The sequence below is a fragment of the Ornithorhynchus anatinus genome, chromosome 8 (assembly GCF_004115215.2).
Source record: "Ornithorhynchus anatinus isolate Pmale09 chromosome 8, mOrnAna1.pri.v4, whole genome shotgun sequence".
Taxonomy (NCBI): domain Eukaryota; kingdom Metazoa; phylum Chordata; class Mammalia; order Monotremata; family Ornithorhynchidae; genus Ornithorhynchus; species Ornithorhynchus anatinus.
This window is the reverse complement of record NC_041735.1, coordinates 15,592,470-15,611,519: the sequence shown is the minus strand read 5'-3', so window position 1 is coordinate 15,611,519 and position 19,050 is coordinate 15,592,470. Positions and strand designations below refer to the sequence as shown.

General features: G+C 39.3%; 1 protein-coding gene across 1 annotated transcript in view; it reads right to left on the bottom strand.

The window, feature by feature from the left end:
* The window catches only part of CDH4 (cadherin 4), a 678,282-nt gene that overhangs the window by 595,100 nt on the left and 64,132 nt on the right, over nt 1-19,050 (bottom strand). The gene's annotated exons all lie outside the window — the stretch shown is intronic.

The window sequence follows — 19,050 nt, the reverse complement described above, 5'->3', positions numbered from 1 at the left end:
CAATTCGGTCACTTAATGAAGTTATTCATGCCCCAATCTCAGCACTCAGGTATGAATATTCAATTTCAGATTCCATTATTTATTTTGACAACTCCAGTGGATAGTTTAATGTTTGCTTCCCCTGTTTAGTTTGGGTTAAAGGGCTGGGACCACCCCAAACTGTCATGTGTACCAGCTGCTCTGAAAATAAGCATGCCCCCAAAGACATAAAGACCTCTACTGGAACATAAACTGCTTATTGGTAGGGAATGCATGATTTGCTTCTGTTATACTTCTCCAGACACTCACTACAGCACTCAATCAATTGGATTTATTGACTGGGGCTGTGCCTTACTCACATGTGTTGCATCTATACATAGTACATGGGTAGAGGTGGGGAGAGACAAGACAGGGCAAACAGATTCTAAGTCAGAGGGATAGCCCTTCCTCCTATAAATGACAGCTTCTTACTCTCTTATATTGGGGTGGGAAGTGGATAAAACATTCCTGAAGGCTAAAACAAGATGATTTCTGCTTCAGGTGTATCTTCATATGGATATAATACATAATATATGTAACTTGTACATATATAAATATATGTATATGTAGATTGTATATATTCATATATATACACAAACATATATATACATATATATAAAGAAAAAACAGAGTGAGAGTAAATAGACATGAGACAAATAGGGAGAGCATGAGATCTGCTTTTTCCTTTCAGCCAAGATTCAATTGCTTATTCTTTCTATCAGAGAAAAATAAGGTCAATTCACCACAGGATTCTGATGATCTAATTTATAGATTACCTAGGCCTTTCAGGTTTGCTATTTCCTTCTACTGTCTGCTCCTCGTGCATTTTAGAGTTCAGTAGCACTATCATTACTTGGTGTGCAGGGAAAACTAGGAAAAACGCAACTAAAACCAAGCTAGATTACTACTTAAGATCTCTGAGTGTAACGGTTGACATCACTGTATCAAAGGAGATGTCAGATTATATCTTTCTGGCATTCTCTATTTAGAGCTGGAACTACTTCACCTGAGAACACAGATACTGCAATACAAAAACTTTTACTTCTAGCTATTCGGGTTTACCGTGATACTGTTTCCACATGATTTCCTTGAAAAACTTAGTTTTTGAGCTTTTGTTTATTGACATGGCCTCCCCTTTCCTTTACTATTCATGATAGAACTTTTTTTTCCTAAATAAGTCATAAAACAGTCACTATACATTACTGAGACAGCTTGGCCATATTTTGGAAATTCAATACCCAATAAGTGGAATATGAAATAGAAGCCCCAAGACCAGCAAGAGTTAAGTTAGTTTAGCTTTTTAGTTGGGAAAATGTTAAATAAAACATGACTGCTAGATGCAAAATTGGATCATAAAAGTCCAACTGAAAGAGCATTCTTACAAGAATGAGTAAGCACTGTCCAAAGCTGGTGCTTGGGTCCTTATGCCTGTTGACAAGCAAAGCCAATGAGCCTCCAGTACCCTAGCACATCACATCATTCATCTCAGTTCTACAAAAGTTAGTCTTGAAGTGTGGATAAAGGATCTGCAATGGTTATCATTTCACAATGAGCTTATTTAGACTGCTGGGTCATGAGGCCAGCACTCTGAAGCAAAATCATTGTGTCAAGTTGTCTTTAGGTTAGCTGCCCCTTTATATAACAAGCCGCTTCAAGAGAATAGAACACTCTGGTAGGTTAAATGCAGGCCACTTCAGTAGCAGAAGAAATGACAATGGCATGGCAAATTAAGACTTGGAGCAATTAGGGAGTGGAAAAACTTTTCTCTCGATCAAGTTATTGCTGCCTCTGATGAGGTAAAAAGTGCAGCGTTCTATCATTCCTTTCCTTCTTTGGAATTATGCCTTTCTTTTAAATTATCTCAGGCTCTAAAGACATGTGCAGAGAAAAAAGATGACACTCAGGATGTGGGACACTATGAAGGCACAACTAAGAACAATATACTGAGATCTAAGGCCAATCATTTTACATAAATCTTTGCTTCATTTCAAAGACTACTTAAGAGAAAAAGAGTCAGTTGGTCTGATGTACGGATTATGAGACACAAATGCACAGAGCCAATATCAATAAACCAATCGAGAACTCAAGGGATTTTTGATGCTTGGAGGCCACCGGGCTTTCATTATTCACAACATCCTCTATCCACAATAGTACTATACTACCAGATAAGAAAACAAATATTTTGGAAAGGAGGCTAGGACACCTTTGTCTAATAACCTCTCCTAAACTTGTACTAAGGAATTTATATGTCTCAGATTTATTTACTTTCTGGGAAGAATGGAATGTTAAGAGGCTGATATTTTTTAAAAAAGTCAGGTGCTAAGATAGCAAACATTCACACATGAAAGGATATTAACTTGCCTACAGAATAGAACATACTGTCAATCATACATCAGAATTCGCAAAGATTCCTGTAAGTGAGAAAATCTCACTGATGGTGAATTCTCACACCTAAGGCTCAGATACACACGACACACATCCACAATTATATATGGCTATATGCATTCGGCATCAATTTTTTGTATGTACATTAAATAAAAATCAAGAGCAAATGGACAACACCAATGACAAATACAAGATGCCAGATCAGATTTAAACCCTGATCCTTATTTAGTTCTTAATATAGGGAGTAGCAGGTATATTACCCCCATTTTAAAGATGAGGAGACCAACAGAGAAGTTTAGGACATGCCCAGGTTCACATAGCAGATCACCAGCAGAAATGGGACTAGAATTCAGATTTCCTGATTCCCAGTTCCATTCTCTTTCCACTACTCCATGGTGCTTCCCTTAGAAATGATTCAATCTTCAAATGAAATATTTTAATTTCTCAGTGATGTTACCATTTCTTGTTCTACCAGAGTAATCACAACACTAAACAGGAAATACTTATGCATAACCTTTCCATGTTTAGGGTATTTATTAACCTAAAGGCTAAATGAAGGTAGCCATTTTCTTGAAAAACTAAACTATAAATTGTTTGCAGCTCATGAAATTGGTCACATAGAACGACCATCATCTGTTTCACGTCACAGTTCTTTACTCTGTTGTCATTTTCTAAATTCACTTTTTTCCCCCTCAATCTTATAACCAATTTACTTCTTAGCGTGATAATTCTCTTATTTATCTCAGTATCACATATAAAAGGAGAAAATTACTTTAAAAGTACCACCATGATGTCTTTTGAAAGTGGTATGATTTGGTAGGGTCTTCATCAATTTTCAAATGACTGGCTCAGCCTGGTGCATAATTTGTTTAACCAAACCACTTTGTCATATTTTTTAACATTGCCATATAAAAAAATTAGTTTTAATTTACCCATTTTCTGCTTTGATCCCAACAGTATATAGTTATTACAAAAAAACTGTGACTTTTCCTTTTTGAAACTGATTTTAAACTTAGTTGTGGATTGTTTCCAAATTAACAATTAAGATCACTCCAAACAGGAATAAACTGAAACCCCTGAGGAGGTGGATGCTAATGGAAAGACACTACTTTTTCCACTGCACAAAACCTTTAACTCAAATATGGATCTTGGAACCCTGAGACTGCTCTTTTCTACCACTACTGAAAATCCCATAATGAAACATCTAAGCACCACATAACGACCAATGTTATATACAGGCTTGGGTCACTCCTGAAGCTTAGACTTGAACAGGAAAAACCGCCTGGGAGGGCAAAGGTAAGGCAGGTTGTTTTCCAGATCAGCCGATGGACCTAAAACCTCCGGCTTTCAAGACCAGCTGTTAATAGGGGAAGCAGCACGGCCTAATGGAAACACCACAGGCCTGGTAGTCAGAGGATCTGGACTCTAAACCTGGCTCCACCACTTGCCTGCTGTGAGACCTTGGGTAAGTCACTCCACTTCTCTGGGCCTCAGCTACCTCATCTGAAAATGAGGATTAAGACTCTAAACCCCATGTGGGACATGACTGTGTCCAACCTGATGAGCCTGTTTCTACCCCAGCGCTTAGCACGGTGAAGGACACATAGGAAGTGCTTAACAAATACCATTAAGAAAATTAATCAGTCAGTGGTTATTTATTTAGAACTTACTCCATACAGATAGCTATAGTATGTTTTGAGGAGAATACAGTAAAATAGAATTGGTAGAAATGACTCCTGTGCACAAAGATTTTACAGTCTATTAATGTTCTTTTTGAACTAACAGCATGAGAGCAAGGTCTAGGGTTGATGGTGAATGGAACCTGAAAGAGGAATATGACCTACACCAGTCTTTTCTCATTACTGGAAGAACTAAATTCAACAAGGTTGTGGCTGCTGAAATTTCAAACTCAGGACAAAAATCATTTGACTGACAACTCCTTTATCACTAGCACAATCCATTTTCTACTGTTGAAATAGTTCATTTGTTTCAACTGTAGAAATATTTGCTTCAGCTGTAGAAATAACCATATTTATTTCCAATGGGAAGTAACCCTGGAGTGATATAAATAAATTTAAATAGAGGTTTCCTTCAAATGAAACGAAACACATGTATCTCTGGACTTCACTTTAATAATCTAAAAGGCTAGTTTAAATTTTCTCGGGGGAATTATTCTATCCATATATTAATGCTAATGCCTATGATGAAAATACATTTACCATCTAATTTCACCATATGTAATTTGGCCTTTCAAGTATTAAGCTAGTAGTCCATCCCCATGCCATTTATTTTAAAGAGGGGCTACATCATTTAAAAGTAATCCCAAGTGACATTATTAAAATAAATTATTTTGATTGTAAATTTAAGAAAACAAAGGGTGACATGGCATTTCACCAATACTGGGGCAGAGAATATTTCTATATACAGTGTGTGCTGATTCATACTTGGCTGAACACTGTAATTTTGGGTACTATGATTAATAGCTAACAGCTCCAAAATTCTCCTCCAATATTCATTATTGGAGGAAAAACTGAAAAGATCTAATCCATTTTAAATAACTCTGACAGCTGCCATTAAAGAATCCTTCTGTGATTTGTCATGGATATTTATATTTAGTCACTCCATGGAAGAGCTGTGGGAGTCAATATCCTGTGTTACCTTTTTCTCTTTGGTAAAGAAGGAGCTGGAAAGCTAAGTATCAAGTGGTTTGAAGTGGCATCCAAGTGAGATCATGTAAAATAATTAAAAAAATAATTATTCTACATTGTGATCTGCATTTTAAATAAATTTCATTCAACTCAATTTTTCTATTTCATTTTCAAACAGAAGTTTTAACCAACATTTTCCTTGATATCTACATAAAATCATTTTTCAGTTGACAAGTTCTATTTTGCTATCCTAAAAGTTACTGTCATGGCTGTACTAACTTTTTCCTCTTATATTTGTAAGATAAGGTGGAAGTAAATTTGACTTAGACTATAACTTACTCTCTAAGCAAAATGAATAGACCAAAAGGACTGTCCCAGTTACAACTTCAGCTGTTATAAATTTGACACATCAGGTAATCCATAAGGGACCCGTAACTATATGGAAGCAGAATTTAAAAATTATACACTATATTGTACTTTTATTTCATGGGAATGGAGAGGAATCGAATATTTGTACCCTATTAAATTGACTAACATTTCAAATGCCTGGTAAAATTTGTATTTTACTAAAATGATTGATTTTTGACATTTCCCATTTCACAATTCAACCTTGGTATAGGTAAAAAAAATGTGTCCAAGATGTTTTTATCCATATTAATTGCACAGAAACTTTTAGGCCACATTTGGGATTGCATTTGTAAATACTGCCAGATAATATAAGGCACTAATCAACAGTGAAAGCACATCTAGTATCTATTAAAATATACAAATATATGTGCTCAAGAATTCAATGTAGAATGCACATTATATTTGCTCTTCTTCCAGGACAATCCAGCTTCCCTCTATTTTTCAGCGGTTACTGGAACTGCAGTCATTTTTGGCAAAGACCACCAGTTAATTCCATTCAACTCAATTCAAGATCAGTTTGCCATTTTATAGTCTCCCACTGTATAATGTATGTGGTACAGTTATCCATTAAATTTATTCAAAGTAAAAAAACACACACTTGAAGCATAGATGAAAATGAAGGTAAAAAGAAAAGCTTCCATCATTCACAGTGTAGCAGAGCCACTGTCAGGCTTTTTTAATGGTATTTGTAAGGCTCTTACTATGTGCCAAGCACTCTACTAAGCACTGGAGTAGAAACAAGCTCCAGTGCTTAGTAGAGTGCTTGGCTAATCAAGGTGGACAAGTCCATGTCCCACATGAGGCTCACTGTCTTAATCCCTATTATATAGATGAGGTAACTGAGGCACAGTAAAAGTTAAGTTAAGGTCGTATAGCAGACGTGATGAAGACAGATTTAGAACCCAGGTCCTTCCCTTCTCCCAGGTCTGTGTGCTATCCACTAGGCCTTGCATGCGGTTTTTCTTACCTTTTCTTGGCACTGGACAAGCTGATAGTTTGTGGAGGGCAGGACAGGAGGTCAGAGAGAGGATGAAATAGTTAAAGAGGGGATCTCCCTATTGCCACAGTAGGTCCTCTCTTAAATGGCCCCTACCTGGTTCAATCCTGAGAAGCTTTGGTTCTGGGACTCAATAACTGTGTTATTTGTTATGTGCTTACTATGTGTCAAGCACTGGGCTAGATACAAGGTAATCATCTCAGATATGGTCATTGCCCAACTCACAGTCTAAATATTCATTCATTCATTCAATCGTATTTGAGCGCTTACTGTGTGCAAAGCACTACTAAGCACTTGGGAGAGTACAATATAGCAACAGACACAATCCTGACCACAATGAGCTCACAGTCTGGGGGTAGGGGAGACAGACATTAGTATAAATAAGCAGATAATAGATGAAAAGGATGGAGAACAGGGTTGATAATAATAATAATAATAATACTCGTTCTACGTGTTGAATCCTCATTTTACAAATAAGGAAAGGATATATAGGAAAGTTAAGTGACTTGCCCAAGGTCACACAGCACACAAGTCACTGAGCCGCGATAAGAAACCGTGTCCATTTAGACATGCTCTTGGTCATAAGAGGGGACAATTTAAAGGAGCAGAACTAATATGTTGCACTAGCAGATAGTTCTACTTTTCAAATCTTTCTTTTTCTCTCCAATCCTTTCAGTACACTCCCTGTGTCCACAAAATGAAGGCTGGGCAAGGGTGTAAAACTCTAAGCCAGCAGACTTCAAGAGCTCTACAAGTAGTAAGTAGACAGGGACAGGACTGGACAGGACTGAAAAAGGGCAGGTCCTTCAAATTGGCAGTGCCAGGAAAATCACCTTTCCTCCTGCCTCTATGAACAGCTGGTTGAGAAAGCCACTGCTAGTGTGGGAAGGCAAATGAACCAGGAACTTTACAGTGAGCTCCTCCTATGAAATTGTCAATGTTGAAGGGCACTGGTTAGAACCTTGGCTTCTGAGCTTCAACTGGCTCAGTAAATCAACTCCGTGGTTTGCTATAAATCTGTTCAAAAGTGATTTCAGGGTAATAGGACCATTATTCTAAATGCTTTGGGCATGAATTCCTCCCGTAAATCTTATTTTGGGGTAAAATGGCATATTGCCATCTGTGGGAATATTTTAACAAGATGGAGGAAGGTTAGGCTTTTCAAATAAATACACTCGGCTTAAGAGCATCTGACACCATAGCCGTAGCAGATTGGACAAGCCAGATTCTCATATAAAAGAGGACAAATGGCCACCCTAACCACCACCTTGATCCAAGCCCTTTCACTCCCATGATACTGTAGTATAGGAACAGCCTCCTTGCTGTTCCTCATCCTTCCTACAAATAATTTATCATCTTTTGAGAATGCCAATTGCATTCAACAGTCTTGTCAAAAAAAAACAAACCACAGAGGATTTTTCCTTCTTGCTTAATAGTAGAATATTTTGCTTTTTTGGTTCATTTTTTTCCACATTGACTTCCATAATTCCTCCAATAATTCTTTTATATAGAACCCAATCTTAACCATTGGCTTCAAGTCCCTGCCATTGAGGAGGGTATGATTTAATTTGGAGAAGGGGAGAGGAATGACAGACAACAAGCCAACCCAGATAACAGTCATACTGTAGTAAAGGAAGAACACAAGTACACCTGGTAAACAAGAGAAAATTTAAAAATTAATGTGTGGAATAACATAATTCAGACACAAGTTGGTCTACTCATTTACTTCTAAATCACTTGCACCTAATACCAGACTCTTTTACCTATTGCATATTTGACAAGTTGGGTCTGCTTGTCTCTTCCATTAGATTATGAATTCTTGAGGTCAGGGACTGAATCTTTTATATCTATTTTATATTAACCTTAGAGGATATAGAGCATGCAGTAGTTGATCAATAACTACTGTCGATGATGATGGCGAATTTTCTATCCAAACTGTCATAGAATACAAAATGAATTATTTCAATCCATCAGTGGCATTTACTGAGTTCTCACAGGTATGCAAGACATTGTACTACAAACTTGGAACAGTACGACTGAATACAGTTGGTATACTAATCCTTCCCCCCAAGGAAGTTATTTGTTTGCAATTTTAAAAACTATCTGAATAGAATCCTTTTGTTCAGTCAATCCCCTTGGGAAGATGATTTGGAGAAATGTGACTCACATTAAAGTTTCTTGATGCTTACAGGATTGATTTAAGTCTCCCTGAATTCTAAGTGGTGGAGAATTCCTGAATTCTAAGTAATCCTCAGTGGGTGGAGTGTACCGGCAAGAAGCAGAGGATACCTATTAGAAAAAGCTGGTAGGAGGTGATGCATGTTTAGGAAGACTTCACAGATGAAGAAGTTGGAAGTCAGAAGGATTTGAGAAGAAAGGGTGTTCCTGATTCGGCGAACAATTTGAGCAAGATGCCAGAAGTGGTATTAGAACTAGATATTGCCAGATGGGGCCTGTGAGGGGAGAGGGAGAGAAAGAACAAGAGAGTAGCAAGTGAAGAGAGGTAGTTGAGCCTTAAAAAGAACAAGGAATCTCTGCTTGAAGTTGCCAGAGACAGCTACTGAGGTTTTGAGAAGAGCGGAACAAGTTTGCCAAGTGTTGTTTCAGAAAATCAGTAGCGTGAAGTATGGATCCAAGAGAGGTTAGACAGCGAGGAGGCTAATACCTTGGTGTCCTAAATGAGGGCAGATATTGGTTCTACTAACTATAACATACTCTCCCAAGCTCAAAGTACAAGGCTCTACACAGAGTAAGAGCTCAATAAATGCAGCTGATTGATCTACGGAGTGCTGAGTACTCTGTTAAGTGACAAGAAATGTATGACAAAATTAGTAGAAAAAATCCCTGCCCTTATAGAATTGATAACTTAATGGAGGAGACATATGCTAAATTATACTTTATTACTTCCTCTTATCTGTAAAGATGTGAATATAAGTGCAGTGAAGGGTTATGAGTACTTAAGTACTTAGGTGGCATGAAGGGGCTGAACTGGGAGGTGGAGATAAGAGAAATCAATCAGGAAAGACCTCCTTGAGGAGACTCGATTTCAGAAGGGCTTTGAAGATGGGGAGGGAGGGAGATGTCCCACGTGAATGGGAAGGAAGTCCCATGCAGGGAAGGAAGGCGTGAGCAAGAAGGGGTCAGTAGAAAGAACACTAGCACAGGGAGTAGGTTTGCTTGAAAGGGCAGAAGAGCAGGTAGAACATATGAGGGAGAGAACTGGTTCTGAACCTTAAAGCCACAAGACGGGAGTTCCTGATTCATGCCAAGAGGAATGGACAATCACTGAAGGATTCTAAGAACAGGAAAACCTTTACAGATTGATGTTTGAGGAAAAAAAAATTGCTCACACCCTCCTGTTAGGCTTGTCCCCATCTCCTTTAAATTCTACCAAAATTTATTTTCCTTCATGAAACGCTCTATGACAATCCCAGGTGTTTGGGTCTGACCAACAGCTTCAGCTCCCTCCACACTTATATTTCTCACTGTAGGATTTGCATTTTTTTATGCCCTTGCACTTTATTTATATGCTCATGTTTTATGTTTGTTTGACTCACAGTGAGCTCTAAACTACTTGAAAGCCTGGGACCTTTACTTAAACATATCTTACAATTCCTCTCAAGCCCTACTACAGATTGTTGAACTACGTAGGACTTCAATAAATGCTGATGATAATTTATACAAATTAGTTCGCCTCAGCTTGTTTTAGGTTATAAAAACCAACTCTGTTTTCTCTGACACAAGCTCTTCAAACACAGCTTCAGAGGGGTGCAAAAATCTGCCACTGTCACAGTCCTGCTTCTCTCGGGGAGGGGGCTGGATGGGTGCGTGGGGAGAGACTCTTAGATTTTATTTCCAGTCTATTAATATGTTAATTTTCCTTATCTGTTGTTATTTGTTTTTTATCTAACAATAAGCTAGAAACAATCATGCAAAGAAGGCTTTAGGTTTTTTATCCCCCCTTAATTTCTGCAGGGTCATTTATCTTCCTTTTTAGTAAAGAGTAGGCAGACATTTTTGACAGCAAGGTCATAAATATAGCTCTAACTGTTTGCATTATAAATTTGTTTTCTCAAAGCCTCTTATAACAATATCAGGATAAGGGGACTGAAAACTGATGTGCAATCTGTCGATCACACAAACTGACATGGAGGCTCCTGAGATTAGCTCTGAGGTGAAGCAAGCGGCATGGCCTAGTAGATAGAGCATGGGCCTGGGAGTCAGAAGGAGCGAGTTCTAATTGCAGCTCTGTCACTTATCTGCTGTGTGACCCTGGGAAAGTTACTATATTTCTCTGTGCTTCAGTTATCTCATCTGTAAAATGGGGACTAAGACTGAGCCTCAGGTGGGACAGGGGACTGTATCTGACCCAATTTCCTTGTTTCTCCCTTAATGCTTAGTACAGTGCCTGGCACATAGTAAACACTTAAATACCACAACTATTATTATTATTAGTAGTAGGTAATTACAAAAACAACAGGTCTCTCACGGTGATTAGTAGCCCTGAACTCAGTAAGGTAGTTCTGCATTCACTCAATAGGTCTTGAAACATGGTCCTGCCCTCCTGAACCGTCCCTTCTCATTCACTTATCCCTTCCTATTCTCCCTCAAATTCCTCCCTCAGTTATCCTATCAACTTCCATTCCATTCCCCACTGAAGGTAGGGTCCCCACTGGAAGTGGGGTAAATACTGAGGTATTCAAGCACTGGGGAAAATAGCAAATAACGAGGTTGGACACAGTCCATGTCCTGGGTGGAGCTCAGTATTAATCTCCATTTTAGAGATGAGGTATCTGAGGCACAAAAAAGTTTAGTAACTTGTCCAAGGTCACATAGCAGACATGTGGCAGAGCTCTGACTAGAACTCAGGTCGTCTGATCCCCTAAGCCTGTGCTCTTTCCACTAGGCCATGGTACTTCCCAAGCGATATTGCTAATTGTTACTGTTACTAGCGCTACTGATTAATTGGCACAAGAGATTTACACACTACATAATTCTGGTGAACGGAAACTATACTACCCTATTGGTTAAATTATTTAGGTGAAGTGCCCCCATTTTCAGAAGTTCATTGTGCAACAGGGAATGTATCTACCAACTCTGCTTTATTATATTATAATCTCCCAAGCATTTAGAAAAGTGTTCTGCACCCAAAAAGCACTGAATAAATAAGACTGATTACCTTCACTGGGTTCCCCACCTTTGAATCTGCTTTACTATTTGGTCACTCTTAATAGAAAAAAGAACTCTCTGCAAGCAGCTATTCAGATCTACTTTTCTGAATAAAGATCACAGAAGGCCAACAACATACAGAGGTTAGAATGAATCTCTTGACCATCAACCAACAAAATAACTTCCTTGAGAACAAGCTTCAAATTCAGTAATGCAGTCAATTCCAGTGACAGCACCTATGACAACCTTAATGATTTAATATTTTGTGTAGCATCAAATATTAAAGAGGGCTTAAGGAGGATTTTTTCAACATCTGTTGAGGGAGGAGGCTGTAAAGGTCACTAAGTTAAAATGATAGCCCTCAGTACCTGGAGCCTCCATGTCCTTCACAAAGTATCCCAGAAGGCCTCAAACCTATTTGCTTGCCTCTGCCTTTTCTTCACTGTAGTACATCCGCCGGTCAACATTATGTATTAAAAGTCCATGGTATGCTAAGACCCTGCAGAAAATACTACTCATTTCCCATTATATTTCAGGTTTAAAAGAAATCTTAGTAGTAATTATAGAGTTTCTTTCTTAATTTGGATAAATATAGGGTTTAGATTTCAAAGCTTTCAGGTGATACTTTAGCTTTTATTTTTACACATCTTTTATAAAACATCCATCGGGCAAGTTTCTTCTGTTCTAGTATTCCTTTCCTGGAGTTTGCAAATGATACAAATATTTGAATGAAAAGAAAATATCATGACTACCTTTTGCATATGTAGCAACCCTAGACAATCTTCCTTAATAAGACTGGCTTCCAAAATTAATGCAAAATTTTACAGTAGTCAGATCCCTCTTACTCAGGCCCATTCTCCCATCAGGACATATCCCTGGGAGTTGTGAAGCCTGTTGTTCATTATCCATGGTATTTATTAAGCACTTACTATGTGCACAGAACCAAACTAGGCATTTGGGAGAGTATGGTACAAGAGAGTTAGACATTATCCCTGCCCTCAATGAGCTCATAGTCTAGAGGGGGAGACAGACATTAATGTAAATTTATATTATATAATTTATACATATGAACATAAGTGCATGGGGCTGAGTGTGGGGCAAATATCAAATGCCCAAAGAGCAAGGGCATAGACAACAGAGAAGGGAAAAGGGGGGCTTAATCAGGGAGGGCCCTCCTAGAGGAGATGTGACCTTAATGAAACTTAGAATGTGGGGAGAGTGATGCGCTGGCGTATGTGAAGTGGGAGGGTGTTCAAGGCTAGAAGGACAATGTGGGAAAAGGCTTGGCAGCGACACAGACTCTAAGTTTGCTGTGGGCCAGGGAAGCATCTACCAACTCTGTTATAATGTATTCTCCCAAGTACTTAGTACAGTGCTCTGCACATAGTAAGTGCTCAATACAATAGATTGATGCCTGATAGACGAAATAGCATTAGTGGAGTGAAATGTGTGGCTTGGGCTGTTGGAAGAGATCAGTGAGCTAAGGTAGGAGCGGTCGAGCTGATTGAATGCTTTAAAGCCAAGGGTAAGAAGTTTCTGTTTGATGCAGAGTTGAATGGGCAACCACTGGAGATTCTTGAGGAGTGGAGAGATATGGAGTGAATGTTTTTGTAGAAAAATGATCCAAGTAGCAGAGTGAAGTATGGAGTAGGGAGAGAAAGGAGGCCGGGTGGTCAACAAAGAGTCAGGTGCAGTAGTCAAGGTGAGATGGAATAAATGCTCGGATCAGCATAGTAGCAGTTTGGCTGGAGGAAAAGGCAGATTTTAGGAATATTTGAAGGTAGAACCAACAGGATGTGGTGACTGACTAAACAAAAAGGTTGAATGAGAGAGGTTATGGGCTTGAGAGATGGGGGATAGCGGTACTATCTACAGTGATGGGAAAGCAATGAGGAGGACAGGGTTTGGATGGAGGGGGGTATGGAGTTCTATATTGGATATGTTTAGTTTGAGGTAACGGCAGGGCATCCAGGTATAGATGTTCTGAAGGCAGGAAGAAATGTGAGACTAAGGAGAAGGAGAGATGTTAGGGCTGGAGATGTCGATCTGATAATCATCCACATGAAGAGGGTAGCTGAAGTCATGGGACTGAATGAGTTCTCCATAGAACTAGAAATAGATGGAGAATATAAGGGGACTCCTGAGGCTGACCCCCTGCCAACTTTCAGAGGGTGGGAGGCAGAGGAGGAACCAAAAACACCAACAGTAATGCACACATTCATTGCCAAAATAAACGTTGAAAAATCTAGCATCTGTTCAGGTGAACCTAAACGAGCCAAGGAGTACACTCTAATGTGTATTGCTCTCCTTTTAAAAATGAATTGATTCTTCCTGTGCATAGGAGATGTCTAATTGTTTGGATAACGTATTGATTCCATCTCAATTTCCTGCACATTCTTGCTGTTAAACTTTAACTCATTTTTGAATGATAAAAGTGATTTAATTTCTTTATTAGAAAGAATTGATGCGACAATTAGGACACACCAGGAGAGCAGTTTTCAGCAGACAATCACAACCCTAAGAAGTTAGACACTCCAGCTGTGCATCATCCTTGCAGAAAGGTGTGATTTTTCTCATGGTACCAGTAATCACACTTGTGTCAGATAAAAGGTGCAATTAATCAAAAAATAAAATGAGATTGTCTCGAGTGTAAATTGAAACCTTACAAAATAGTGAATTTTTGCTTCAATTCCCCTTTGTCTAGATATCCCTTTACTTTATAGGCTATGTAAATTACAAATTATCATTTGGATCTACTTGCTTAATTGCTAAAAAATGATTGGTCGTCATGTTGAAATATAAATATACTGACATTGGTCAATAGCCATGCTTTTGTACTGTTGCTGACTTCTAAGATGTGTTCATGCTGAACAATTTAAAACCACAGCATTAAAGAGAACTGTCAGATATATTTTATCTCAGTTTCTCACAGCAGCATTATCATTGTCATCATGCTTATTAATAAGACACAGAATGCCTCTTACATCTATTGAAAGGTCTTTGAGATTTAATGGTAAGTGAAAGCTTAGATGTTTCCTCTACGGTTTTCCTGCTATTAACAGTGATGATCTGGGCAGTATTGTTTCAGGAAGCCAATTAGGAGAAGGCCATTTTCATGACTTCATAAGTGCACTGGCAATAAATTTTATTCCCCAAAGTCATTGGCTACAGAGCCTCTGACACGATAGGCCAAATCTACTGGTGAGAAGTAATCAGCTCAAGAGGCCCATGTTGCTTGTTATTAGCTATAATATTTATTATGTGCTAAATTCCAGGTCATAGATACAAGCATAACAGATTAGGCATACACCCTGTCCCACAGGAGACTCTCAAACTAGGGAGAGGTAGACAGATAGACATAACTGTAACACTGAAATGTAACAAAACAAAGTCAGCAATCAACAAGTCAACACAATGATGGATCTTGGAGGTGACGAGTCAGAAAATAACCATATTTACTGATCACTTCCTGTGTGCAGAGTGAATAAGCACTTGGGAGAGGATAACAGTAAAACAGACACAATCCCTACCTACAACAAGCTTACAGTCTAGAGGTAGAGACAGACATTAAAATAATTATGGATATGTATATAAGTGCAGTAGGGCTAGAGAGAAGAAATAAAGGGTACAAATCAGGGAGATGCAGAAGGGAGTGGGAAAAGAGGAAACAAAGGCTTAGTCAAAGAAGGCCTCTCAGAGATATGCCTTGAATAAGGCTGTCAAGATGGGGGGAGAATGGTCTGTTGGGTATGACAAAGGAGGGTGTTCTAGGCCAGAGGCAGGACGTGGGTAAGAGGTCAACAGTGAGATAGATGAGATTGAGGTTTAGTAAGTAGGTTGACCTTAGAGGAGCTAGAGTGTGTGGGCTGGGTTGTAGTAGGAGAGTAGTGAGGTGAGGATGGAGGGGCAAGGTGACTGAGTGCTTTAAATCAATCGTATTTATTGAGTGCTTACTATGTGCAGAGCGCTGTACCAAACACTTGGAAAAGTACACCAGAATTAGCAGACACGTTTCCTGCCCATTACAATCTCACAGTCTAGAGAATTTAAAGCCAATGATAAGGAGTTTCTGTTTGATGAGGAGATGCTCCACTGCTCCAGTAAGCATTCTTTAGTAACAAACCAAGACCTTGCTGCTCCACCCTCCATCAGTCATGCTGGAGAACTGGGAGAATCGCTCATGACTCAGTTCTGGGTCTCCATCTAATTCCATTTTCACCCACTTCCTTGGAGAACTCAGTGGCTCCTATGGCTTAAACTACCAACTCTATAAACATGATTCCCCAATCTATATCTCCAGCCCTGATCTCTCTGTTTCTATGCAGACTCACATTTCCTCCTGCCTTGAGTACATCTATACCTGGATGTCCTGCCAATACATCAAATATAACACTCCAAAGAGAACCCCTCATCTTTCCATCTAAAGCCAGCCCTCTAGACTGTAAACTCATACTGGGCAGGGAATGTGTTTATTTTGTATTCTCTCAAGCACTTAGCACAGTGCTCTGCACAGAGTAAGCACTCAATAAGTATGATTGATTGAATGGATAAATGTCCTCCCAATTACTTTCCCAACACTGTAAACACCACAATCCTCCGTCACAAGTTTGATAACCTTGGCATTATTCTCAACTCATCTCTTTCAATCAATCCACATATTTGATCTGTCACCAAATCCTGTCAGTTGCAACTTCACAGCATTGCTAAAATTCACCCTTTCCTCTCCATCCAAATGGCTACTGACCCAATCCAAGCACTTATCCTATCCCTCCTAGACTACAGCAGCCTCCTTGCTGATCTCTCTGCCTCCCATCTCTTCACACTCCAGTCCATGCTCCACACTTATTCCTAGATCATTTTTCTAAAAAAGTTCAGTCCATGTTTCCCCACTCCTCAAGAACCTCCAATAAGTTGCCCATCCATCTCCAAATTAAACAGAAACCCTTACCATTAGCTTGAAAACATTCAATCCCCTTGCTCCCTCCTATCTTACCTCACTGATTTCCTACTATATCTCACTTAACTCCCCTTAGACCAAACTACTCATGGAAACTCAATCTTGTCCACCTCACTGATGACCCCTTGCCTATGTCATGCCTCTGGCTTAGAGTCCCCTCTCCTCTTCATACCCGACAGACTATCACTCTCCCACCTTCAAAGCCTTATTACAATAACCTCTACTCCAAGAAGCCTTCCCTGAATACGTCATTTTCCCTGTATTTCAACTCCCAGACTCTGCCCTTAGACTTGTATCCATATGCTTTCAGCACGTGATATTCACTCCACCCTCAGCCCCACAACACTTACATTCATATCCGTAAGTTAGTTTAATATCTGTCTCTTCCTCTAGACTCTAAACTCCTTGTAGGTTGGGAACATATCTTCTAATTTGGTTATACTTTACTCTCCCAAGTGCTTAATACAATGCTCTGAACAATAAGCAATTGCTCCTAAAATGCAATTGCTTGATTGGAGAAGAGGATGCTAAGAGCTTGGTGTGGGGCTGAACAGTCTCAGTAAAGGATTGCGAGCCTTGGAGATTTAGTGTTTAAGGCACAGCTTGGCCTTATGCTGCTGCTATATCTTCTCTCTGCCACACTGAATTGGGATGCCATATAAATGAATTGTTTCATTCATCTTCAGGTTTTCAGATAATAATTGGTTCGACAAACCAAGTCATCTAGAAAGCTAACTTCAAAGAGATAATTAATTTGCCCAGGTTAACTGAATCATGTCAACACCCAAAATTAGATTTAAGGGTGAAAGTTTTGTCTGAGATCCTAGAACCAAAATGATAGCTTGAAAGAAAGCACTGACTAGGATAAGGCCCAGTTACTGACAAGTAGATCTGGGCAGATAATCCTTTTCTAGGAAGCTAGACAAAATATACCCATTTTATGCTTAAGAGCCTTGATAGAGTGAACAATCACTTCTAGAGAGTCCAAAAAATGCATTGCTCTATACTGAAATCAGTGTGCCTACCTTAGTAAACTGTGTATTCAAGTACATGGTGAAAGCTGGTTTTTGAAGTCCACTTGGAACTCATGATAAAAATGGGGGAAAAAATGATGACACTGCATTTTGGCAGTCCACTGCACTCCCAGAGTCAAGCACACAACACTTGAACTGGACAGCATCAGAAAATTACATATAAACACACCCAGACCACAAAAGCAGGTCTGTCTTCTTCCTTCCATCACGAGGTTATTTTCAATCTCTACAGTTCTCACGTAAATTGCAATTCTCCAGAGCAGCCTTACTTTCACAGAAAAGTCTCTGTGATGCAAATCTGCTGCTCAAACCAATGCGGGCATGTGAAGGCCACTGAGTTGGTTGGAACCCTCCAGACTAACAGAAGTGAGGAAAATCATACATGGCCTAATGACTCCAGTGGTCTGACACTACTTTGAGACTAATTTGAAGCACTTTTCCTTATACCCCAGAGGACTACTTGAGGTAAATCAACCATGTTTGCCCGCCAGTTCGTTTCACGCCCTCCCCTTTCAGGTCATTTTATTTTCAATTCATTTCCTTGCCCTGGCAGTCTTCCCACACATCCACATGCCCACATCCACTCCATGTGGTAAATAGCAACATTATCGTCATGTGGAATATGTTTGCACAGCAGGGTTCCCTGGCAGCCCAGAGTTTAATTTTTAGGCTCTCAGATACCGGGCCAATAAACTTTATATTATTACACACTTTCCCTAAAATATCAACCTGGGATCTGTGCAGAGCTGTGCATCATTCTGGGTAACCACCACACTCTAGTGTGGCGTGCTAGTGCTTTGCACATAGTAAGCGCTTAACAAATGCCATTATTATTATTATTATTAGTGGAGCCCGGCACAGAGCAGCTTGCTTCAATTTTTCTACTTTAACAATTCAGGCCCTTCAACTCCCAGTACTGTATCAACTAGCATACACTGATAGAGTAAAGTAGCCACAGGGGCAGGTCTTTGCATACAATTATTTCTCAATGGTTGCACCGGAACAGCATTTATCACCTCATTTTAACCAACCTATACAATATTGTGACATTGTACTAAGCATTGCCTAATTATGCAATGGCCTTCTGGGAGAATAGCTTACTACAGTATTAAGCTTCCATTAATCCATTGTCTAAGAGAGCTCATTTATTGTTTCTATTCCTGGATTTGAAATTCACAAGTCAAGACTCGGGAATTTGATTTTACCAAGCATTCTGACTGTTTTCCCTCTAGTGGATGCCTGAACCACCATGTATCCCCTAATTACAGCTGGTTTTAAAACAGATCATTTAAAACAGATCAATTCAGTCTCTAACACAAAGTGAAAATCACCCTGTGGGTAAACATCACAAACTGAACTGGGCCGTTCTATCCCAAGAAAGACATACCTGAATCAAGGACTAATTCTTTAAGATTTTTGACAATTCACAGAGGA